This window comes from Schistocerca cancellata, chromosome 2 (assembly GCF_023864275.1).
Source record: "Schistocerca cancellata isolate TAMUIC-IGC-003103 chromosome 2, iqSchCanc2.1, whole genome shotgun sequence".
Lineage (NCBI taxonomy): Eukaryota > Metazoa > Arthropoda > Insecta > Orthoptera > Acrididae > Schistocerca > Schistocerca cancellata.
The window spans coordinates 353,983,322-354,011,166 of NC_064627.1; positions in this window are offsets into that span (position 1 = coordinate 353,983,322).

The window sequence follows — 27,845 nt, forward strand, 5'->3', positions numbered from 1 at the left end:
GAAGTACAGTACATACTGACGAAACTAAAATGAGCTCTAACATGGAAATTAAGCGTTTCCGGACACATGCCCACATAACATCTTTTCTTTATTTGTGTGTGAGGAATGTTTCCTGAAAGTTTGGCCGTACCTTTTTGTAACACCCTGTAAAGGCAAACCAATGATCCAAGAATGTTGCTCTGCAGACATACACTACAGGAAATTGAAATAAGAACACCGTGAATTCATTGTCCCAGGAAGGGGAAACTTTATTGACACATTCCTGGGGTCAGAAACAATACATGATCACACTGACAGAACCACAGGCACATAGACACAGGCAACAGAGCATGCACAATGTCGGCACTAGTACAGTGTATATCCACCTTTCGCAGCAATGCACGCTGCTATTCTCCCATGGAGACGATCGTAGAGATGCTGGATGTAGTCCTGTGGAACGGCTTGCCATGCCATTTCCACCTGGCGCCTCAGTTGGACCAGCGTTCGTGCTGGACGTGCAGACCGCGTGAGACGACGCTTCATCCAGTCCCAAACATGCTCAATGGGGGACAGATCCGGAGATCTTGCTGGCCAGGGTAGTTGACTTACACCTTCTAGAGCACGTTGGGTGGCACGGGATACATGCGGACGTGCATTGTCCTGTTGGAACAGCAAGTTCCCTTGCCGGTCTAGGAATGGTAGAACGATGGGTCCGATGACGGTTTGGATCTACCGTGCACTATTCAGTGTCCCCTCGACGATCACCAGTGGTGTACGGCCAGTGTAGAAGATCGCTCCCCACACCATGATGCCGGGTGTTGGCCCTGTGTGCCTCGGTCGTATGCAGTCCTGATTGTGGCGCTCACCTGCACGGCGCCAAACACGCATACGACCATCATTGGCACCAAGGCAGAAGCGACTCTCATCGCTGAAGACGACACGTCTCCATTCGTCCCTCCATTCACGCCTGTCGCGACACCACTGGAGGCGGGCTGCACGATGTTGGGGCGTAAGCGGAAGATGGCCTAACGGTGTGCGGGACCGTAGCCCAGCTTAATGGAGACGGTTGCGAATGGTCCTCGCCGATACCCCAGGAGCAACAGTGTCCCTAATTTGCTGGGAAGTGGCGGTGCGGTCCCCTACGGCACTGCGTAGGATCCTACGGTCTTGGCGTGCATCCGTGCGTCGCTGCGGTCCGGTCCCAGGTCGACGGGCACGTGCACCTTCCGCCGACCACTGGCGACAACATCGATGTACTGTGGAGACCTCACGCCCCACGTGTTGAGCAATTCGGCGGTACGTCCACCCGGTCTCCCGCATGCCCACTATACGCCCTCGCTCAAAGTCCGTCAACTGCACATACGGTTCACGTCCACGCTGTCGCGGCATGCTACCAGTGTTAAAGACTGCGATAGAGCTCCGTATGCCACGGTAAACTGGCTGACACTGACGGCGGCGGTGCACAAATGCTGCGCAGCTAGCGCCATTCGACGGCCAACACCGCGGTTCCTGGTGTGTCCGCTGTGCCGTGCGTGTGATCATTGCTTGTACAGCCCTCTTGCAGTGTCCGGAGCAAGTATGGTGGGTCTGACACACCGGTGTCAATGTGTTCTTTTTTCCATTTCCAGGAGTGTACAATAAACAATCAAAATCGCGGTATACTACACTTGTTATAATTACTTTAAATTAATTTGTACAAAATATGAAACCACCTTAAAAACTTAATAGGAAGCGCTACACCTTCACTATATCCTTTAATATACGAGCAATGAAGCCAGTCATGTAGCGTGTAACATTATAAAAACAAATACAATAAAATTACACATGTCATAATATACAGACAGCATAAAGCCTCAACAACCATACGCTGTTGTTCGGTTCCTCGGTATAGTTAAGCAAATGTGAGAGAAGCACAAGTGTTCCACTCATAACTACCACAGACACGTCATTATCATAGTTGTGAATGGAAAACTTCATGTTTCCTTTCAAGTTCTTTCCAGTTTGTTTAACTACTCCGAGGTACTGAACAACAGTGTATGGTTGTCGAGGTTTTATGCTGTCTGCACATTATGAAATGTATACTTTTATCATATATGTTTTTATGATACGAACATGCCATATGACTGGCCTCACTATTTGTGTATTAAACGACATTAAATGAGATATTGAACGTACAGTGCTTTTTGTTGTGTTGTTTCAGGTGGTTTTAAATTTTATGTAATTTAATTAAAATTATTATAACAAATTACATATAACATACTCAGATTACGATTATTTATTGTATGTCTGCAACGTAACGTTCTTGGAGCGTTGGTTTGCCTTTATACTTTATATTAAACGACGCATTTTGGTTTGTAACAACTACCACAGTGCGATCTGTTTGTAACGTCGGTCTTCATTCTGCTAATATACGAAATTTGGAATTTGGTGGTAAGTTCAATAGGACCAAACTGCTGAGGTCATCGGTCCCTAAGCTTACACACTACTTAATCTAACTTATGCTAAGGACAACACACGCACTCATGCCCGAAGGAGGACTCAAACCTCTGACGGAGGGGGGGGGGGGGGGGAGAGGGAGCCGCGCGAGCCGTGACAACTCGCCACAGACCGCGCGGATACCCCGCGCGGCTCTAATGTACGAACGTGAGCTTGTATAGTAAGTGCAATATATACGTCGTTTTATGCAACAGTTATTTTATGCTTAACTTGCTGAGACACTATTGTTCTCATGTTCATCAGGTATCGTTCTATGATATGGCACGGTATAATGTGCCCTTGAACAAGATTCGTGAAATGTACTGCAGAGGGTATGTTATATTCCTTGGTATTGCCTATGTTTACGTAAAACTGTATTACGCCCCTTTACATCTGATCCCAGTGCTGGAGTCTGTTGATCTACGGTTTACAAAGCTGATGATGACAACGTAGTTTGCTGAAACCGGTCATCACAATAAATATTGTACGGAAGCAATCTTCTTTATTTGAAACTATACTTCTGTTTCTACATTTCTTTTACATATACTGATTTCTGCGTAGATGGCATTTCTGGCCTTACGTAAGCGTTGCTTAAGGGCGCATATTCCCTGTATTAAAAGCTCTTGTCTTGTGCTAGTAGCCACGTTGTCAATGTACGAATTATGCTCAACGTGTGTTCCACGTACAGAACCTTTAAGCGGCCCAAACGGATGGATTTCCGACGCCGCCAGATGCTGTTCATTTTTGGAACACAGCTTACGATCAGCTTAGAGACAGAAGTGATGACACTTTCTGCAAGACCAGACCATCATTTTGCAGAACAATGCTCGAGCACGTACAGTGCAAGCTGTTACTGATTTGTTTGACTGATGGGGCTGCTAAGTGCTATAGCACCTACTGCCCTCCCCTGACTTAAGCCCTCGTAAGTTCAACTCGATTTCTAAACTGAGCTGGCCGGGGTGGCCGAGCGGTTCTAGGCGCTACAGTCTGGAACCGCGCGACCGCTACGGTCACAGGTTCGAATCCTGCCTCGGGCATGGATGTGTGTGATGTCCTTAGTTTAGTTAGGTTTAAGTAGTTCTAAGTTCTAGGGGACTGGTGACCTCAGAAGTTAAGTCCCATAGTGCTCAGAGCCATTTGAACCATTCTAAACTGAAGGAAACACTTCACGGCATCCGCTGCAGAACTGCTGCAAATTCGCCGCGCAATAGACCGCGCCGCTCGAACTGTCAACACAACTGGCACTGCTAAGAGTATCCTACGACTTCCACATCGCTGGCAACGGGTTATACACAATGCTGGTGACCACTTTGAAGGTCAGTAAAACTTCGAAACGTGTATCTATTTTGTACTAGCTGAAAATAAATAGTTGCTACTATTAAATTTCCAAGTCTCGTATATCAACAGTCTTTTCGTCGTCGTATCATTGTGTCCAGCCAAGAGTGCAACAAAAGCAATGAATTAATTTCTGCAACTGGCTACAAACCGTTTCGATTGAAATGTTAAAAATTATATTTCCTGTTTTTACAGATTTTTATACATCGATTATAAAAATTTTGCCGCTGATCAGTCAAATTCTTATTTTAGGTTCTAATATGCCTTGAGAACCCTGAAGACAGATATACTGCGGAAACAGTAATCCACCCATACTTATCACTGTCATTGTTGTATACGGATGAGTCATAGCATTAATCGACTTGCTCTCAGTTCTTTCACGAAACCTGACTGATCGGCGTTGCGTACAGCCTTCACGTCAGCTACGAATTAATGGCATCTTCTCTACACTTTTACCTGAAGTAAACTTGGCTGTTTTGCGACTTCCTATCCGGTAGAATTTCTTGAATCTGTTTAAACAGATCGAAAAAGACTTGAAATCTGCAGTGTTCATCTCAATTGCGATTCGGAGGGTTCAGTTTCTTAAATCTCCATCGGTAACAGTGCACTGCCTCTCACGAGCTGGTTTACATGGTTCATGTCTCAAGAAAACTCTTCTAAAGAACTGGTAGTCATGATATTTATTGAAGTTTAGAAGTTTATGCTGGTTATTAATGTGGTAACGGGACTCTGTGGCTATCCTGTACAATAAGTCTTTCGGATGGTTTTTCCTTCACAGTTTTGCGAGTTTCCTTTTGGTGCATTTTTTTTTTCAGTTCGTGGAAGTCTTTCTTTCATTTATACAGATTGCAGTCAGATTTTACGAAGAAAAATGGGGTTTCCACACTACTTAACATGGAGCGTTAAACGCAATGAGTTTTATCTCCATTGATAACACTTAACGTTACCGCAAAATCAACTGGTTATTATTATGGATATTAAACGTGCTGCAGATCTGAGTGAACAGTAACTGCGGAGAATTGTTTTAGCAAAACCATCAACGAAAACTGAAATTCGCTTTGCAAATTACGATCGCGATGAGTCGTGTTATTGGTTTACCTATGCCCGTCAACCAAGGTTATGTGCTTTCCATGTTGTACATAAACAACCAGCTACAGCTCCGACAAAGGTTTATAGTTTTCCATCAGTCTGGAGATATACGATTTGACCATTTTCAACATTTAATTTAAAAATACTTGCAGTGCGTCTTAACAGTTAAAATTTTGACAAGGTCTTTCTTTCGGTGTTTTCTTTCTCCATGAAGAAAAGTTTCAGAGCATGTTTCGCGACATGTCGGACTGGACCATTCCCTTGCACGGAATCAGGCTGGTAACATAGCCCTATTAAATGATCTTCATTTGTCACTAGGTGCGTTCATCGGTTATTTTAGTTAAAATAATCACCAGCTTGCTGCGCAGTGATTTGTCTATTATACTGTTGATCCCATTTTTACAAAGAATTTGTGGTTTTATTTGATTTAACTATATTGTGGAACTAAACAAAATAATAAGGGTAAGTAAGGCAAATAAAGTAAAAAATGTAGTATGTTCGTGAAACTGGAGGCCTTGAGTCAAGGTCGGATTCATTTCATGATTGTGACACGTCTGTTCTGAAGCAATCGGCGGAAATAACATGAAAAAGGAAGTACTTCACTGAAATACTGTGAAACGGAAATATAAAGCATATATGTAAGTTTGTATACGAATGGATATGTCATGAAAATATCTAACTCATCCTCATATACAGGGTGTAAATTTTAAGTTGTCGAACCAGAATAACTCCAAAAATAAACTTCACACGAAAAAATGTGTAACATCCAAAGTTGATTATTTTCGATGGGGACATCTGCTGGTGCTAAGATTAGCCCGCCATCCCAGCCCCCTGGGGGTGAGGCGGGAGGCAACTTAAAAATTTCAAACGGGATCCTCCATTTTTTTATTGCAGAATCAGATTCTACATAAAAAACTACATACATTTTGTCTTAAACATTTGTTTTTGTTCTTGGTAGTTGGCGCTGTAATTCAAGAAACATGTAAACGACGTAATAGGCGCTATATTCCGAAATCAAATAAAGGTGTGAACAATGTGACTTAAGTCAATAAATTTATGAATGTCGTTTTCTACGTTTTTCCACCCGAAACTAAAAGACTAAAATTAAACAAGCTACCCAGTTGTGAGACTTCTCGAGAAACAAGAGTGATTACTCCGAATCTAATAAAAAATCAGGTTCGTGAGTCAGTTAGTGTTTTAGTTAATGAGTTCACACGTTAGTAAGTAGGATGTTTGGTTAGTTAGTCAGCTAGTCAGATTATTTGTCTGATAATTACAAGTTGTGTGGCCTCATGACCACGAAACAAACAAAATTTATCCGAATCTGTGGAAAAAATTGATATTTAGGTCGACATTTGTAAAACTCTAATTCCTCTCTCTCAAACCCCACCCTATGGGGAGAGAGGGAGAGTTTTAGTTTTAGCGAATCACTATTTACGAAGTAAATAAGTATTTTTTGTTCATCCGTAACCATGTTCCACGCGAAAATAGAAAATGGGTTTTCTTGAATCACAGCGCCAACTACCAAGAATCAAAACAAATGTTTAAGACAAAATGTACGCAGATTTTTGGGTAGAATCTGAATCTGCAATAAAAAATAGGGGTTCCCATTTGAAATTTTAAAATTGCCTCCCGCCCCAACCCCAGGGTGCTGGGGTGGAGGGCTAATTTTAGCACCAGCAGATGTCTCCCTCGAAAATAATCAACTTTGGATGCTACACATTTTTTCATGTGAAGCTTATTTTTGGAGTTATTCTGGTTTGTCAACTTAAAATTTACTCCCTGTATAGGGCAGACCGGAAATCGGCTGACAAAGTTTCCGAGGTTGTTGAAAGGTATTCTCAGAGCATTCTGGTACAAGTGACTAGTGCTGCATTGCAGATTAAGTATATAGTTACGATTAATTAGGTGTATTAACTCAAATAACTTGGTTTATGTGCAGCTATCGTCACAGTACTGAGAAAGTTTTAATCTGTTCTGAGGTGTGGGGTTGATCTGTTATTCTGTTATTCTGCGCAACGGATTAATCTGAGATGTACCCTTTACCCTGTGGCTCCTGCAAGATGCAATTTTCACCCCCACACTACTACAGAAGTCAGACAGACGCTCCTATCGTTCTAGAGAGAAATGCCTGAAAAACTTTCAGCAATAAAAATCTTCTGGAGTCGTCCACTGTAAGGAAATGACACAAAAATTCACAAAATTTCTTACATAACTAGTGGGATACTTGGGTACTGGAGTAGTGCTAGTTAGTGTAAGAAAAACATGAAACTAACGAAACTTATTATTTATTTTGCAAAAATTCTGAGAAATCACAATGGCACTTTTAGTTATGAATTGAACAAGTTATATCCTGGTTCTTTTCGGAATGTGAAGTTACCTCTCAAGGGTAGGATTCGCTAATGAAATTTCTATACAAAGTTTAAGATGGTTGTTGACTTGGCAGTATGGCTGAGAGGCGCGCCTACTCAACTTGAATAATTATCCTTCAGAATGTTGCTAGGTACGGTCGAGGCTGTCGCATGTGATATGCAGTGAAGTGTACTGTTGTGGACGAAATATGGAGCTCGCAATAGCTGTAGCGCACAATACCGTAAGCTGCGATGACTGCTGTCTGCGCCGCTCGCTGCTGACAAATAAGATAACTCTCATTCTATCTGGATTGACCTTCGCCAATCAAACTCTCCTTATGCCTTGATGAAGTCAAGGATTCCTATTCGCCCCTAGTCTAACTATTGGCATGGTACACTGGTCAGATAAACAGTCCACCGCGATGCCACTCAAAATTCGCTCGCAGGTGTTTAACTATAACTGTCCGTTCACACCGCACGATAAGTGTCGGCCAACACAGTGAACAACACTTAATCGCAAGGACTCAGTATAGAGTAACACTTCGATACGGTCTCGACAGAGGTGCTCTCCCAGTGAAGTACTGAGGAGAGACTTGATCCTCGCCCCAAGAGCGACAACGGAACGGCGCCTCTCCACGCCAGACGTGAAGGGGTATATCTTTTGGTCTCTTCCATTATTCCTTCAGCTCAAGGCGTCAGAAATACCGCCTGAAATTAGCACTGCTCTTCTAAAATGGGAGAATGACGTTTCGTTTAAGGTGACCAATCCAGAAACCTGTAGCATTGGCGCTTGGCGTTTGCTGTCTCCCTGTGAAAATCTCTGAAACTGCGTGCTATGTGTAAAGAATGCATAGGCTGGCCACTCCCACACAATGTAGTGGAATTTGCTTTTAAGCTGAACACAGGGTTGTTCCCCCCTTTCACTCGGGCCCATGCTGTCCGCTACACGGGTGGTCGCCATCCGACATAGGCTGGGTCGTCCTCTGAAGGGACCAGTGTCCAGTTGTGCGGTTTCTCTCCCGAACTAAAAGCTTCTGTGACCGTCGTGTCTGGGATATGTGTGTACGCCATCCTCGAGTATTTCAACCACGGTGCGCTTACATGTTAATTGCATATCGTTTACATGAATTCATACAACGTTATCTTATCGAGTTTGGGTTCGAATGAAGCGTCTTGATGTGTGGAATATGATTGTGAGAGCGGAATATGTAAGCAATGAAGGTCAGGAGACCATGATGTCTTACACTGTAAACACCATAATGTAATTAAACAACTTTAAGATCCAAGAATACACAGTTGCTGTCGCTGTTGGAACTGCTCAGCATAGTGCCACAACATATATCCATCGCATTAAGTGAACGCCTTCACGAGGTGTATACCAGCCAACTCGTCAGCGACAAACGTAACTGTAGTGCTTTGTAACACTGTTAACGCACAGCTAACAAACCAGTGGCAGATCCGAGCAGAACTGAATGTAAGCAACAGGGCAAGGAGTAAAGTGGGCATTGCTGTTGTCAGCGGTTCGTAAGTGACCAGCAACGGGGCAGCTATGGTAGAACCGGCAGAATGGATTGGAGCTTACAGCGACTTATGCAAGTTGCAGAGGGTTCCTCTGCATTATCAGTGATGTGCCATTATTTGAATCCACTGGGACTGCGGAGGATGGCGCTATCTCACCTGTGGCCCCGCCTCACGGCTGATCCACTATGGATTCGGGATTGTTTGGGGATGGTATGGATTTCATGGAAGACCGGTTGACATTTAGCGTGCTGTTCTCAGCCATCGGGGACTCACTCGATTAGAAGTACGTAATGGTAGCATGAGTCACGGATGCAGAATTCCGCAACAGGAGCTTCCTGAAGAATATATCTTCCTCAACCCCATGTTTTGCAGTGATTAACATTAGGAACTGTCAGTAAGCCATCTGCTACAATGATAGTGCAGGTGATTAAAAAAGGGGAAATCTTTGTTCGACTGCTTTAAGGTGTACTCCCTTACCATTTATTATTTTGTAAATTTCTCTATTTCTTTTATAATGAATTTTACTAATTATTAAAGATGCTTAAATTACAAATCTTGAAGTGAATGTTAGTGAAAATTATATAAAACTTCGTGTAGCTGTTTTAAAATATGACTCCACAGGATTCTAGGTGATGGGTATACAAATCTTAATTAGTAATAAATAAATAAACGTTGTCAACGAGGAGTACCGTGAATGATGGAACAAGTCAGTTTCCAAAAACAGACACAGGACGTACAGTCGACATCTACACTGTTGTGCAGAAACGTTCAACACAACACAGTAACGAAAATAAAATGGAGTAAGGTATCCGTAGTATATCAACTGATATCACCAGTTAATCATACCAAAGTAGTCATAATATGTCGATGAACAGCCTCTGAAATTTTGTCGGTGGAGTTCGCGTTCACCCTGTACGACGACGCATTTGAATGCAGAACCTCCCTTCTTCAGTCACGTCGACACCGAGAGATACACGAACCACAGTAACAATACTGTAATTTAGCAGACATCGCCCTTCTCTCTCTTTCCCTCCCCCTCTCCTCTCTCTCACTCTCTCATTCTCTACCTCGCTCCTTCAGACATGCACTACTATGCAAACTCTGATTGCAGCGTGCTGACCGAGCTTACTGCTGTTAAGTGACTGTCAGTTCCGCAGAACTCCTGCGAGTAATAGTCGTTCCTAACTACAGTAGCGCTGTCATTCTCTCTAACTTCGGCTTGATTATGCGATCTGCGAAAGTTTATTCGATGTCAGACCACAGTGGGGCGCTGACCCCTAGAGTGACAGTAAACTCGCCTCTCCCCCGGCAGAGAAGTAAAAGGGGATGGTGGTGTGGGGGAGTGGGGTGGGGGGAGGGAGATGCTAAGAGCAGAGGAGGACGCCCCTAGAAAGACTCCCGGCCATCTCTGGAGACATTTACCCCTGTCACTCTGACCGTAAAGCGGCGTTCGGACCAAGCGGCTACAATAAGGGCTCTCGTGGATGACAGCCCTTCCAAAGAATGAGGGACAGCTTCTTTAGGGAGTGCAGAGGTCGGTGATCCTATGGGAGGCATCCTACGGCCGTGTGACTGCTAGGGATGGATTCTTCCTATTTTTGTTCTTGCCTATTGTTTTATACGACCCGCTCTCGCAATTCCCTTTAAGATATGCTGTGGTTTCACCATAACTCTTAAAACAGATATCATTATCGTTTCTTCATCTTTATACAATTGGTCGAATGCTCCTATTCTATTTTCGTATGTAGTGGAACCGGGCTAAGTGCCATTTTTATTTTATCATCGACCAAAAATTTTTGTATTAAAGTGGTAAGCCTGCTTTTTTTCCCATTGTTTTTACTTTCATTTTCTACACACGTGTTATTCATTTAGGACGAAAGTATACTAACATACTTTATAATATTTTAGTAACAATAGTGCGTTACTCTGAGAAACGCATTGTTCAACATAAATTCAGACGCGACCCAAGCCTACAGTTTGCGCTTTTGTGTTTGGCCACGAACGGTCCCTGCGCAATGTCCTCAATACGTTGCAATGTTCAGTCGCGGTCATAACAGTGTTCTGTATAGCTGTGAGTGCACTACGTCGGAGCCAAGCGACATCGAACGGGGAAATCATTGGTGATCGTATGGCGGGTGCTTTTGTAACCGTAACCGTCGTGTTTGGTGTTTCAAGAGGTACCGTATCGAAGATTTACACCGCATACGTCATTCACTGAGCCGCGACGTAGACGATAAGTGTGTGTCGAGTGATCCTGATGAACGATCGCTGAAGAGGACCATGACGAAAAATACGAGGACAACAGCTGCCGAAATCATTGCAGATCTGAATGTCGCACTCGCGAACACTGTGAGCACCAAAACAATGGGAAGGGAGTTCCACAAGCAGATAAGCACGGAACTGTAGGTAGAACTGGAATTCCAAAACCACTCATCAGTGGTGTAAATTCCCGGTACCGGTACAGAATAATGTGGTGACGAGGCCATAAAACCAGGTCTCTGGAGCGGTGGAAGAATGACATTTGGTCGGATAAGTCTTATTTGGCACTTCTTCCATCTTCTGGCCGAGTTTGTGCCCGAAGGATTCAGGATTCAATTTGCCAAGGAAAACTTGGACGACCTTGAATCGAATTCGGACAAATAACGGCAGATGTGCAGACAGCCTCCACAGGTGGGGTAAAATCACCACCCCGAGATGTGACTGCGGTGCGGACCGGCAGACGATTCGTCACATCTTGGAAGATTGCCCTCTGAGACGTTTTGCAGGAGACCCCAATGAGTTTCTGACCGCGACTGAAAGTGCAATAGACTATGTCACAAATCTGGATGTTTGTTTGTGAACTTTTGTTTGTTATATACACTATTTTAAACACTTTTATATCTACAACTATATGTTATACACTGTGACTACTCTTTATTTCTGTGTCTTATGATTTTTATGTCTTTTTTTATATGATGTGTTACATGCCATTGTGTTGTGGTCTTCAGTCCTGAGACTGGTTTGATGCAGCTCTCCATGCTACTCTATCCTGTGCAAGCTTCTTCATCTCCCAGTACCTACTGCAACCTACATCCTTCTGAATCTGCTTAGTGTATTGATCTCTTGGTCTCCCTCTACGATTTTTACCCTCCACGCTGCCCTCCAATGCTAAATTTGTGATCCCTCGATGCCTCAGAACATGTCCTACCAACCGATCCCTTCTTCTAGTCAAGTTGTGCCACAAACTTCTCTTCTCCCCAATCCTATTCAATACCTCCTCATTAGTTACGTGATCTACCCACCTTATCTTCAGCATTCTTCTGTAGCACCACATTTCGAAAGCTTCTATTCTCTTCTTGTCCAAACTAGTTATCGTCCATGTCTCACTTCCATACATGGCTACACTCCATACAAATACTTTCAGAAACGACTTCCTGACACCTAAATCTATATTCGATGTTAACAAATTCCTCTTCTTGAGAAACGCTTTCCTTGCCATTGCCAGTCTACATTTTATACCCTCTCTACTTCGACCATCATCGGTTATTTTACTCCCTAAATAGCAAAACTCCTTTACTACTTTAAATGTCTCATTTCCTAATCTAATTCCCTCAGCATCACCCGACTTAATTTGACTACATTCCATTATCCTCGTTTTGCTTTTGTTGATGTTCATCTTATATCCTCCTTTCAAGACACTGTCCATTCCGTTCAACTGCTCTTCCAAGTCCTTTGCTGTCTCTGACAGAATTACAATGTCATCGGCGAACCTCAAAGTTTTTACTTCTTCTCCATGAATTTTAATACCTACTCCGAATTTTTCTTTTGTTTCCTTTACTGCTTGCTCAATATACAGATTGAATAACATCGGGGAGAGGCTACAACCCTGTCTCACTCCTTTCCCAACCACTGCTTCCCTTTCATGCCCCTCGACTCTTATAACTGCCATCTGGTTTCTGTACAAATTGTAAATAGCCTTTCGCTCCCTGTATTTTACCCCTGACACCTTCAGAATTTGAAAGAGAGTATTCCAGTCAACATTGTCAAAAGCTTTCTGTAAGTCTACAAATGCTAGAAACGTAGGTTTGCCTTTTCTTAATCTTTCTTCCAAGATAAGTCGTAAGGTCAGTATTGCCTCACGAGTTCCAACATTTCTACGGAATCCAAACTGATCTTCCCCGAGGTCGGCTTCTACCAGTTTTTCCATTCGTCTGTAAAGAATTCGCGTTAGTATTTTGCAGCTGTGACTTATTAAACTGATAGTTCGGTAACTTTCACATCTATCAACACCTGCTTTCTTTGGGATTGGAATTATTATATTCTTCTTAAAGCCATAAGCTACATAAATAAATAAATGTGCCCGAAGAGCAAAACATGGCGAGGGTTTGGTGATGATGTGGACAGCCATATCGTGACACTCCGTAAGTCCCATTGTTGCTGCGAGGTCGCATTACTGCCAAGGATTCTGTGACCATTTTTACTGGTGAAGTCCATCTCATGGTACAGAGTTTGCTCCCCAATGATGAGGCTGTGTTCCAAGACGACGAGGCCCTGTTCACATAACTCGCATCATCCGTGGCTGGTTTTGTGAGACGAGGATGAGTTGTCGCCTCCACCCCGGCCACCACAGTCAGCCTTTCTCAACATTACTGAGCCTGTGTTGTCTATTATGGAGAAAAGAGTGCATGATCGCTACTCAGCTCCATCATCGTCACGTCAACTTGCCAGTATTTTCCAGAGTAATGAAACAAATGGAAGACACGTCAGCTTGAGTTGGGTTGTCGCAAGAACGTGACGTCGAAATTTTGTTTCATACCCAGTTTGGCGGTATTTATGGTCTAAAATAGCAGCCCTCTACAAGACAAATTCTTGAGCGTGGCTTAAATTTCCGGTTCTTCAAGCTCCACAATGGCCGTAAGAACAACAGAAGAACACATATTAATACTTGTTCATTATGAAAAATTCTAGCCAGCCCATGTCACAGTTATTTCGTTATGTTTCCCTCACAGAGCGTTGTTATTTTAGGAAAGGGGAAACAGCCTATTTTGGAGGAAGAATGGTATCAGATTCGTTTGAAAACCATGCATGAATTGTATTTACCCATTCCGAGGTGACTGGAAGCTGTTTTGAATGCCATTTTGGTATTTCTATATTTTTGTCCAACCCGTCTGTATATTTCAGATTTTGAAAATTACTTTTTCATCAAATTCAGCCGTTATTACAGGCACGTTGTGGTAGAAAGAACTATATGTCTATATCTACATCTACATCTATATCTACATCTACAAGATTACTCTGCAATTCACATTTAAGTGCTTGGCAGAGGGTTCATCGAACCACAATCATACTCTCTCTCTACCATTCCACTCCCGAACAGCGCGCGGGAAAAACGAACACCTAAACCTTTCTGTTCGAGCTCTGATTTCTCTTATTTTATTTTGATGATCATTCCTACCTATGAAGATTGGGCTCAACAAAATATTTTCGCATTCGGAAGAGAAAGTTGGTGACTGAAATTTCGGAAATAGATCTCGCCGCGACGAAAAACGTCTTTGCTTTAATGACTTCCGTCCCAACTCACGTATCATATCTGCCACACTCTCTCCCCTATTACGTGATAATACAAAACGGGCTGCCCTTTTTTGTACCTTTTCGATGTCCTCCGTCAATCCCACCTGGTAAGGATCCCACTCCGCGCAGCAATATTCTAACAGAGGACGAACGAGTGTAGTGTAAGCTGTCTCTTTAGTGGACTTGTTGCATCTTCTAAGTGTCCTGCCAATGAAACGCTACCTTTGGCTTGCCTTCCCCACAATATTACCTGTGTGGACGTTCCAACTGAAGTTGTTCGTAATTTTAACACCCAGGTACTTAGTTGAATTGGCAGCCTTGAGAATTGTACTATTTATCGAGTAATCGAATTCCAACGGATTTCTTTTGGAACTCATGTGGATCACCTCACACTTTTCATTATTTAGCGTCAACTGCCACCTGCCACATCATACAGCAATCTTTTCTAAATCGCTTTGCAACTGATACTGGTCTTCGGATGACCTTACTAGACCGTAAATTACATCATCATCTGCGAACAACCTAAGAGAACTGCTCAGATTGTCACCCAGGTCATTTATATAGATCAGGAAGAGCAGAGGTCCCAGGACGCTTCCCTGGGGAACACCTGATATAACTTCAGTTTTACTCGATGATTTGCCGTCTATTACTACGAACTGCGACCTTCCTGACAGTAAATCACGAATCCAGTCACACAACTGAAACGATACCCATAGGCCCGCAGCTTGATTAGAAGTCGCTTGTGAGGAACGGTGTCAAAAGCCTTCCGGAAATCTAGAAATACGGAATCAACTTGAGATCCCCTGTAGATAGCGGCCATGAAATAAAGCGCTTATTTACAAAACAAAAACAGCCTATTCTTCCCTCAAGTATTCGCAGCGGCTGTGGACCGATATAAACAGAAAATTATTTGACTGACTTTATGTGTGGCTCTTTAACCCAGGAGTCAAAGGATACCAGGCTTTACGTTACACGCAATGCATACCTTCGCGTTTGTCTATGTTATGTACTCATTGCCGGGCTTCGTACGATACTGATATTTTGTAAATACGAGTGTCTAAGGAAATACATCAAAAAATTTTACCAGATAGGATTTCCTCTTAAGTACTGCATCAAGCGCGAAACATTTGGTATTTCAAGTACTGTACACTAAATTATCAATGCACAACACTAAAACTAACAGTCAGTTTCCGCGTTCAAGGGACACACTATATATTACTTTGGAACCTATAGGTATGACTCTCCTTACAGGATAACAAGCTACACCAGGCCGATCGTAAAAGTTTTGATGCAGTGAGAAACTGTAACAGGTATCCGGTATGAACGCAATTTCTTTTGCAGGAGTTCATATACGAGGACCGCCAGGAAAGCAATCTCACACAGTTTTCTCTTCATCAATTATTTATTCCACCCAACGAATACACACATAGAAGAACGATGTTTTATTTTAACTATCTATTTTCCCACGTAGTCTTCTTCGAGTTATGCGACCTTCCTCCAGCGAGACACAAGGGCCTGCATGCCTTGTCAGTACCAGTCCTCGTTCTGGTCGTGAACCCAACTCGTCAGTCGCGAGTAACCTCCTCGTCGTCCTCAAAATATCTTCCACTAATGTCACCCATTCATGGCCCAAACAAACTGAAGTCCGAAGAGCTACGACAACATTGTAAGGTGGATGGTGTGACACTCCCTGTTTCGTGATGTCTTCTGAAGTCCTCAAACTATTCTGAGACCGAGCGTTATCGTTTTAAATCAAAACATCTCCTGTGTTGTTAGAGCGCCGAAGTACCTATAAACGCATCTTAAGCGTGGTTAATGTACTCACATCTGTTTCTGAATTAATGTTACTAGCTCTTGGCGTCACATCGATGGGAATCATATCCTCACAGTCCCAAAAAGCAGTAATCATGATCTTATCATTAGAAGCAGTTGCTCTGAATTCGTTCTTCTGAGGAGAGTGAGGATTACGCCATTCCCTCCATTGTCTTTTTTGTTTCGGGCTCGGAATAGTGAACTCAGGTTTCATCACTTGTTACATTTCGGGAGAAGATGGCCTGGCTGCTCCTCAACTTATTTCTGTTCCACGGGGAGATAGCGCGGAGCCCATGTTTTACACACTTTGCAGTATCCAATAGCGTGGATAATTACGTCTACGCTTCCACCCACACTTCTTTCGCTAATTGGCAGCAGCATCACCAACTGCGTAATTGTTATGCGTCGATCCTCGTGAATGAGACCAGCACGCTGCAGCATCACTTGTTTGACATCCGTGGTCAGTTTCGGCGCTCGCTTCAAATCGTGAAGATCCGACGAACCGCCTTCTAATGGCGTCACCCTCTGTGCCCAGCAACCAACTGCACTCTCTAGATTTGACACAAGCGTCTATGAATATTTCCCATCGTTTATCTGTCCGTAGGAGAAACTCAATGATGACGTGGTGCCTATAACGTACATCACCTACAGGAGTCGTTTTGAAACGTTGTTGCAGTTGCTATGTCGGTCGGAAGAAACGGAAATTTGGCTCGCGCCCCCAGGAACCTTCAACGTGTCACACCTAACGTTTCGTGTTCGCGACATTGTTGTAAGTCGAGAAAAAAAGTGGAGCTTTAACTTTTGGGTGACCCTCGTAGTACAGCAAGGTCTCACGTCTCGCTCGAGATAAAACCAGAAAAAAGGTTTCACAAGGCGTCACACTGCACTGCCGTACACCAGTTAATCTGTCAATATGTCTCTGTCTCCACCTCATTTTGCTGTTTAGTTGTTCCACATTTCATGGTCATGGCATTAGGTCTTACTTGTATGTTGTATGTTCTTCTCAGTAGAGAGGCATTAAGAAATGTACTACGAGGATCGGATTACAGTGGGTAACATACGTCATTAAAAAAAATATTCCTTCCATTTTTACTGCGAAAGGTGTTTTTTTTTTTTGTAACGATCATATTTAGTATGTAAAGATTTTGAAGCTGATAAATTGTATTCACATATTCACATACCATTTTTAGCCTATTATCATCCTGCTGCTACTTGTTTAAGCAAAACTATATTCCCAGTACGATCGCTCCAACTAAACGACGTCGTGGAAAGTAACGTCTGTACAGCCACTTGAACGAACGTCTAAGGTAGTGCCTAGTATATTACTATCAAATTTCAAGCTACACAACGACTGTTACAGCGAACTAGTGGCCTCACCAAGATGCAGCGTTCTGGGATTGATGTAACGCGTAGTCTTGTCGCGGAGGACGGTGGATCCTCGATGCTGGGGAGTCGATTAAGAGGAGATATACAAGGCGGTGGGAATTTGCGCGAAGAGATAATTCTGCATAAAACGTGGAAATTGTATGCTCATCGATTGTATCCTGATAGGAACGTTTTTGATCATCGATTTTGAAATCTCCTTCGCGCCAAGGTTTATGTAGTAGTTTTTTGGATGTCATGGAAGTAATATTCTTGTTATTGGATTGCGGATTTAGTGTCAATGGGAAATATTCATAGACGCTTGTGTCAAGTCTAGAGAGTGCAGTTGGTTGCTGGGCACAGAGGGTGAGGCCATCAGAAGGCGGTTCGTCGGATCTTCACGATTTGAAGCGAGCGCCGAAACTGACCACGGATGTCAAACATGTGATGCTGCAGCGTGCTGGTCTCATTCACGAGGATCGACGCATAACAATTACGCAGTTGGTGATGCTGCTGCCAATTAGCGAAAGAAGTGTGGGTGGAAGCGTAGACGTAATTATCCACGCTATTGGATACTGCAAAGTGTGTAAAACATGGGCTCCGCGCTATCTCCCCGTGGAACAGAAATAAGTTGAGGAGCAGCCAGGCCATCTTCTCCCGAAATGTAACAAGTGATGAAACCTGAGTTCACTATTCCGAGCCCGAAACAAAAAAGACAATGGAGGGAATGGCGTAATCCTCACTCTCCTCAGAAGAACGAATTCAGAGCAACTGCTTCTAATGATAAGATCATGATTACTGCGTTTTGGGACTGTGAGGATGTGATTCCCGTCAATGTGACGCCAAGAGCTAGTAACGTTAATTCAGAGACAGATGTGAGTACATTAACCACGCTTAAGATGCGTTTATAGGTTCTTCGGCGCTCTAACAACACAGGAGATGTTTTGATTTAAAACGATAACGCTCGGTCTCACAATAGTTTGAGGATTTCAGAAGACATCACGAAACAGGGAGTGTCACACCATCCATCTTATAATCTTGTCGTAGCTCTTCATGACAAGGTGGCTTTGTTCGAAACATAAATGACGTTTCGTTTTAAATACGTCACGGAAATGGTGAGAGTGACTTATTGAACACGAAATAATGTTTTTATTTCATTTGAATATGGAAGGAAAGAAAGAATAAAAGCGAAATACTTTTCCAAGGAAGTACCAGGTGGTCGCCAAGATTATTTTCTTTATCCAACGGATGAAAATCGGTGCGCACTCGTGCAGCAAATTCAGTGAAACTTCAGCAGTTCCGTCGTGACATTACGATGGAATATTGTGGAGGGAAATCGGGGGATACCAACAATCATGAAAGTTTTGGAAAACGTCTGGAGATGTAAGTCTCATGTAGTGCAGGATTTAGAATTTGATACGGAAACAAAACAAGCAGAATGTATTCTCAGCTTCGTCTGGGGTACTGAATTTTTGTGGCATGATTTTAGTACAACTAACAACTTAGTTATTAAGCCTATCTGATTTCTTTAATATCAAGAAAATACAGTTTTTATGTTGAACTAGCGCAGTATTTTTTTCCTAAAGTTGTGCATATAGTTCCTAACACTTAATAATGTTTCATGCTGCGACAGTGAATGTTTTTTACCTAAACTGGTCGTATTAGACAAAAGTAATGTAATTTAACATCAGGGACAAAGGTAGTTTTTCTATTTATGTACGAGCGATCAGCTTTCTTTGTAACAATGCAGCAATATTTTTGTATGTCCGTGACGTATACCACACATTGTAGAATTTGTACTTGTCAGTGGAGATGTAAAATCATACTTTCCCATTTTTGTCAAACGTTAATGTAACCGCTTCATTAAGCCGTCTCTTATCTTGAGGCAGCAGATGTCTGAATAGGAATTAGGATGGGAGGGTAGAGAAATTTTTTTTTTTATTTTTTTTTGCGGCTGATAACATTTTCAGTCACCACAAAAAATCAGCTTCAATTTCAGCTAAGAGTATTCAAAAAGTCTTGCAACTCGTGAGAGCTCAACTACAGATATAATTTTATTATGTGAATCACTGTTTTTATTGCCTTATGGCAAATATATTAATGAAACCAATTTACAGTATAAGACGATCACGGTAGCATCCTATGTTCAGTGACAAAACCTTGACCTGAATGTTTTATAGTGCCAAACGTGAAAAATATAAAAAAGCATAACAGACAGCGTAATTAAGACTGGAAGCAACAAAATGGGCCTTGCGTGGTCAATAGCGGGCAGCTGCAGCTGACAGCTCGTGTTGACACGTCGTCCCAGTTTATATCGGTGGCGTGAAACAGATGGCCGATGTACAAATATTCGTCGCTTGACTTTTTCCTCGTACTCTCTAAGATATGTTTACAAAGAAACGAAGCATAACTTATATTAAACAAGTCAGGCTGTTAGGAGAAGATCTGACCGAGCATCCAGCTGCATTTAATAGTTTACATCCGTGAGCGACATTTCATCACAGGCTTCTCGGCGCATTTCAGACATTGATTACGCTTATTCACAGCAGTATACACTACACGTGACTGATACGTTGCAGCTACTGCATCAGATCGTACTTACTGGTTAAGTGAGAGCTCTTCACAGACAGTGTCCAAAACGCAAGCGAAATAACGTAGACGTATGAGTCACTTTCGTGGTACTGGCATTTCATTTAGCCCCAACGCTTCGTTTTCTGTTTTTTCCTTCAATCTGAGATTAGTTATTTGATTCTGTCCCCGTAAAAGTATTCACTTTTTACAGAATTCACTCAGTCGTCAGAAGGCGGGCGATTATCTGAAACCTATAACGACGTGAAAACCTTACCATTTCAAGTGCGTTTTGGACGAAACAAGTTCAAGTAAGTTTTGTAAGCCGCAGAAATCCGTCTGACAAAGTAGCATCGTTCTTTTGTTATTTTTAAATAGTACATCGAGGTAGGAAGTACCCATGAACCACTCAATACTTATCTTCTGAAGGGCGACTCAATTAAGTTACAGTTACTAACAGCAATACGCGACCAAGTTATTAATCACCCACTGTTTCGTAATGACATCTCTACGGAAATGTTATGCTACGGGAATTGCCGTAATTCTTCGTACAGGCTGATTGAAATATTCATGCAACCAAAGAAAAGTAGGAGTTACGCAATTTCTCCTTCTTACACATTTTTATCCCGCTTTTCCCTTATTCATCCTGATATGTTTTTTCATTGTGCTTCGCTCATCATCTGCAATCAACAACATTCTACGACGTTCAGGTGGTTCTGATAAACGTGTGTATGTATGTGCGTGTTCGCGCGTGGGTGCGCGTGCGTGTGCGCGTGTGGGAGTGTGTGTATGTGTGTGTGTGTGTGTGTGTGTGTGTGTGTGTGTGTGTGCGCGCGTGTGTGTGTGTGTGTGTGTGTGTGTGTTTGCGCGCGCGTGCCTGTCGCATGTATGGAATCAACACAGTAAAAAGTAAAGTCGTGTGGCAGTATTTTCTGGGAGGCCAACAGGGGCAAGTTCAGCGGCCTAACTGTAGAGGTTTCTCCTATCCTTCCCGCAGTAGCACATCACGTACCCAGACGATTACCCGTCCGAATACTGGCCACGCCCCTCCGCAAAGTGTGAGAATTGTGTGTTAAGTGTATTAGATACGTTCACGTGGCTATCTGTGTTGTGTGATGATGATGATGATGGCTCTGAGCACTATGGGACTTAACATCTATGGTCATCAGTCCCCTAGAACTTAGAACTACTTAAACCTAACTAACCTAAGGACAGCACACAACACCCAGCCATCACGAGGCAGAGAAAATCCCTGACCCCGCCGGGAATCGAACCCGGGAACCCGGGCGTGGGAAGCGAGAACGCTACCGCACGACCACGAGATGCGGGCGATGATGATGATGATGATGAGAGAAAGGGAATAATGAAACTCGGTGCCAGCTCGTAGTCTACTTCTCTCGAAGAGCACCACTGGGGTTGCCGATCTTACTATGGTGTTTTTTTTTTAATTATGAAGACTCAAGTTTCAGTTTTAATTACAAGCAAACAAGTAGGCCTCTCGGAAAATAAGTTGTACCAACATTTTCTTTGTTTTGTTTTGCGTTAGACTATATGAAGCAATTTGGATTTACTAAAGTTCAGTATGTACTTTTTATTTTAGATTTTGTAAAGGTTGTCCGGTTTTCGGCGTCTTCGCTACAAACTGCTTGCTTCAAAACTATATAGCTTGCAATGAATTTGTCCGAGATAAATGAAATTTTAATAGGTCATGGACACATGTATTGGTGGTGGAGATTACAGAATTTTCAATCACTCACAAAAAGTTTTTATGGTAGACACATCAAAAAATGTTTTGCATCACCCCGGTTTCTAGAACTCCTGAAGATGGACGTAGTCGGTGGATATTGTATCACAGACACAGTCCCTTTGATTGTTCAGAGATGTCACTACACCCGCCCAAAGATGCATGAGTAGTGCCTGTTAGACGGAGGGGGTCCGACAGCCGATCAGTTCCAGTCATTCCACCAGTAAGGAGGTACAGAGCTCGTGTTGTCTGTAGTTCAACCATGCCTAGAGGGTCAATACCGCTGTTGGATCGCGTCCGCATTGTTACTTTGTGTCAGGAAGGGCTCTCAACAAGGGAATTGTCCAGGCGCCTCGGAGTGAACCAAAGCGATGTTGTTCGGACATGGAGGAGATACAGAGAGACAGAAACTATCATAACATGCCACACTTAGGCCGCCCAATGGCTACTACAGCATGACCGCTACCTACAGATTATGGCTCGGAGGAACCCCGACAGCAACACCACTATGTTGAATAATGCTTTTCGTGCAGCCACAGGACGTCGTGTTACGACTCAGACTGTGCGCAATAGGCTGCATAATGCGCAACTTTACTCCCGACGTCCGTGGCAAGGTTCATCTTTGCAACCATGACACCATGCACCGCGGTACAGATGGGCCTAACAATATGACGAATGGATGGTTCAGGATTGGCATCACGTGCTCTTCACCGATGAGTTCGCATATGCCTTCAACCAGACAATCGTCGGACACGCCCAACGTTGGTTAAATTGGGCAATTTGAAGAGAGCCAGTATACTCAATGTGGCAAGGCCGTTGGCTATTAATACAGTGAGATGTGTTGACGTAGAGACGTGACAGAACGGCAGAAACGAACCCATGACCATATCGTGAATAAAGTTGCCCGATTTGTTGGTGTATCGAATCAGACTGCCCCAACCTGTTAAGATTTGAGGGTCTAATATTGGCAGATAGATAAGAAATAGCAGTGTCTGTGTCATTAAGAGGTACCATGAAATCTTCCGAAGGAACTGGTTACAAAGTGTTCCCCTTGCTCTTCATCTTAGTGGTAAGTCTAGTGAGTACATTCTGTTCTTCCTAGATGACAAAATGTGAACAGACTGGATCACACGCATGTAATCCAGGTTTATTTAAATCCCTGGTACACTACAGCACATCGAATGACCAGTTGAATCATCCGATTTTAATTCCAGAGAAAAGTCTGAGATGGTTTAGAACAGCAGGTGAAACGTCGCAGTCAACGCCCTCGGAATTTGATGGCTCTTTGTGATCTAATCAGTCAATATCATTAACTGGATAATGCAACTTGCAAGCTCTCATGCTCGTCGAACTAAGAACCTTATGAAAGTTAACGCTGGTACAACAGAGTCTTCTGGGTTTGACCAGTACTTACTTGTGCACCTAACCAAGAGATTTAATCACATTCGTTTCATAACGATGTCTTATGTCATATTATTGTAATGATAATCCTTTATGCAATTCTATGTGACGAATGCTCGTTCCTCAAAACCCGTTCTTCCACAACCATCAGTCCCTATGTGTTTCAACCTTAACAAAGCTGACCATTTTGCATCCTGTCTGTCTGACATGTTCAAGCTCCTGACGCCATTCATTTTGGTTACTGCTTGTTCCCTACAGCTAATGAACGTTCAAAAACCGCTGTCTCACTCCTGGTTCCGTAAAAAAAAAAAAAAAAAAAAAAACGCCACACTGTACTGCCTAGTCACACTTGTAATCCTTTACAACGCTATTCTCCCCAAAGGATACTAATCTGGACTGTGGAAAACCACCAAAATCCTAATTTTCTAGATGAATGTAAGGATTTTATCCATCCACTGTATCTCACACCTACAAAAACTTGAGTTTACCCATCCTCTCCTTTGCAAACCTAAGTTCTGTAAGCCTCTACAAATCGACGAACGTCATGCACTCCGCCTCACTTTTCACATCCTTTTACCTTGCCCAACATGGATACCTTACAATCTCATCAAAATTCCGCCTCCATTGGCTCACATTGAAAATATTCGAACAAACTACACCATCGGCAAACTCAGCTCCAATAATGCAACTCTTCCTCTCTAGTTTCGAATCTTAATACGATGGAAGAAGCCCATGATGGATAGACCAAGGATGACATAAAAAACAGACTAGTACTGACAAAAAAGGTCATTCCTGTCAAGGAGAAGTATGCTAATATCAAACGCAGGTCTTAATTTGAGGAAGAAATATTTTTGAATGTGTGTTTGTAGTACAGCATTGCATGGCAGTGAGACACAGACTGTGGGGTAACCGGGACGGTAGAGAATCAAAGTCTTTGAAATGTGGATGTACAGATGGATGTACAGAGGAGTGCTAAAAATTAGGTGGACTGATGAGGTAAGGAATGAGGAGGTTCTCCGCGGAATCGACGAGTAAAGGAACACATAGAAAACTCTGACAAGAAGAAGGGACAGGATGATAGGACATATGTTAAGACGAGAGGGATTAACTTCGGTTCTACTAGGGGCAGCTGTAGTGAGTATGTAGGTAGCAATTTGCATTTGCTACTCTGAGGTGAAGAGGTTGGCACAAGGGCGGAGTTCGTGGCGGGCCTAATCAAACCAGCCAGAAGACTGATAAATTTTTTTTTAAATGCTTCTGCACCTCTATCGACAAGTCCTACTAACAAATTCTGCAACAACAAGCGCTTCACAACTTTTCACAACGAGGTTTCAACTGCCTACCTCTCATTTACCCACTCATCCATTTCCTCCGTTTCCACTTCATCAGGAATCTCTTTCCCTTCCCGCTCCATATCTCCATATCACTTTTTGCTCCCTCCTTCCTTCCTTATCCCCTTCTTCCTTTCAAATTAAGCCTTACCGACACCTTCAACTATCTGCTTTTTGTCTCCCAACACTCACTCACACTACATCTATACTATGTATCAGTCCTCCATCCTTATACTTCCATCCATCCCAACTTTTTTCCTTAGACAAAAGACGACATCTCCCTTGGCAGGTCCTTCGAGTTGTAGTGGTAGTGAAGGGCTATAATGCACGATCAGTGTTTTACATCATGTTTCAAATGTTTTAATGTATTCTTATTGTTTATCGTTTTTTCTTTGTATTATTCTTGTTTTTAATTAAAAACAAATAAAGCTAAGTTTGTTATATTTAAAACTTTCCACTAATTTTATCTATAAACTTTTGAATTCGCTTGCAAATATCACACATTTACGTTAGTGTTGGTTCGTCTTAGTTTTACTTGTCACTTGGCTGAAGAGCCGGCTGAATGTATCACTGACAGCACCCGCCGTCCCATATGGAGTGAGGGGGCTGAAATAACAATAAAGTAAAATAAAAAGTTGCTATGAGCCATAGATGCTGACAGCTGTTTTACACATTTTATTAATAAGTCAATTGCTGTTTTTCAGCACGTGAGTAATTTTTCTTAACTGTCAATCCAGATTTTTCAAGTATTTAATATGAAACCATTTGCGCCTTATTAGTAGAATACCTTTTTGTTTGCATTGAGTGCATGTTAAAGGCTAGAACAAGGTCCGCTAAGGACAAATAAGGGTATACTATAGGCAGAAAAAACAGAGATCAGTGTACCAAAGTTTATATTTCGTACTTCCTGTCTATTTTGTATGTAACTACTAATCATTCCAAATATGAATACCTGTAACCTGGACTTTACAGAATAGATGAAAATAACTTACGAGTATTTCAAAGCAATATTTAAGAAAAATATATGGATCCATATGAGTGAGTACTGTCTACAATTCGAGTATAGAACGTAGCATTGAACTTGTAATGTACAGAGAACCAGATACATAACCACATTTGAAGCAAAAAGACGGCATTGTGGGTACATCGTAGAAGCACCACCAGACTGAACCATCGTGAGAGTGACAGAAGAAATTTCCAATGGAAGACTACATCCTGGACTCTCAGGTACGAGATACCTGGACAATATTCAGAGTATTTGGCAAAGTACGACGAGTCAGATACAAAAAAGAGAAAAGTCACGAGTGGCAATGAATTCGCACCAAGATTTCCCATTGGTCCAAGATTATATTTATATATTTCTTATACATTACTGGTCACAATAGCTTTTTAGTACATTAGATAGTTAATTTTGGTTCGTAACAACGAATTCAAATCTGAGTACAAAGTTTGCTAATAATATAGAGTACAGAGTAAGTAATAACGGTACGGTCACAGTAATGAGTCAAATTAGCTTCGTCATATTCATATAAAATTTTAAGTACCATATGCATAGTGTGACATACGTTCTCACTCTGTGAAGAAAAATGTTTTTTTCAAAGAGGGAACATGAATATTACAACTGTGCGTATGCCCCTAAAATTTTACAATTAAATGACGAAGATCAGCTGGCTCGTCATTGTGATTCTACCATTTTACTTTCGCCGACTCTGTATGAAGAACTAACTGTGTACTGTGGTCTGAAAATGGAGATTACGAACCTTAATAAGTAAAAAAAAAAAATTGTCATCTGTAACTTGAACAAAATATACAAAGAGAAAAGTGGCTCAACAATAATAATAACAATAACAACAAATTTTCAAGCCTAACAGCATCCCTAAATGTCAATCAGTTGTTGAAGAGCTGACTTTGAAGCAGGAGGCAGCGGGCTAACAAATATTGACCAGCTATACGAAAAGCAACACTGCAATATGAAGGAGTATTTTCAAAACAAAAACTCATTGCTCAATAGTAGCTGCAGAGTTTATTGCATACAATTCAGTCCGGCAGAAATGCTCGGAGCAGTCTCAAGGCTTAAGACAGGATCAATCGAACCAGTTGACTGACTTATAAAAGAGCTGCAGGGGAACATGCGAGCGACCTCAGCCAGAGTGATGTCAATTTAGAAGCGTCGAACAACTGGTTGATGTGCAAGCATGGTTGAAACTGAGGGATTTCTGACAGCGATACAAGATTAAATCACTGAGACGAGTCGCTACCGGAAGTATAGCATTAAAGAGTAAGGAACTTTCGAAGATATGGACGTCAAGAAGAAACCGTTTGACACATTACATCAAAATGTAAAGTCTTGGCACTCAGGGAATTCTTGAGGATTGATGGACGCAATAATGAATCCCCCACAAGTTAGGACAAAAGTATCAATTAATGAAAGTCTCTTCTGCATACAACAGATACGATATCGCACCGCTGTGGAAAATGAAATCTTATATATATATATATATATATATATATATATATATATATATATACTTTGTAACAATAAGTGATAACACAGTCAATTGTTATCGACTTAAAATAACAGGAATCAATAAAGCTAAGCACGTCAGCTTCGTAAGAGACATTGCTGTACCAAAAATCGATAATTTGCGCACCTCTAGAATATGAAAATGGCCAGATATAAGAACCTGACAGATGAGTAATATATGGCACCGGAACTGTTCCAAAACGGGCTGTGAAGAGCCGACAGTACCTAAAAGTTGGTGCTTAGTTCTGTCAACTACAGAAGTCAATAGCACGAACACTTGCAGAATTGATCATCATACTTCTGGAGAATAACTTAGTGACTACTTCTTGTTTAATTTGTTATCACTATATCACTTCAGGGTCAAAATGACTGAGCCAATATATAATAACGATAATAATAAAGACAGTTTAGCTTAGTATCTAGCAGAAAATATGTGGATCCACAGACTTTCCACAGGTTTTCCTTGTGATTACTAAAATCAGAGGTACAAACTTTTTACGTTAACTGTTTATAGACAAACAGTCTTGAAAGAAATTAGAACAGAACAAGATCATAACATGAGTAAAAATTTCTAGAAGCGTAAGATTAATTTGTTTTACCAGAACGATACTGGGCTGAAAAACAAGGTAGAGGCCTGAAAGACGAGGAAAATTCTGATGTAGATGTTCTTGGCGTCTCTGAATACCGTGTAATCACAGAAATAGATAAGATAAATGTCAGCATCATTTTCCTGAAGAGTTAAAATGGGAAAAGGAGTTGCGACCTGTGCAAAAGTTGGACATAAAAGCAACAGTAATTTTGTT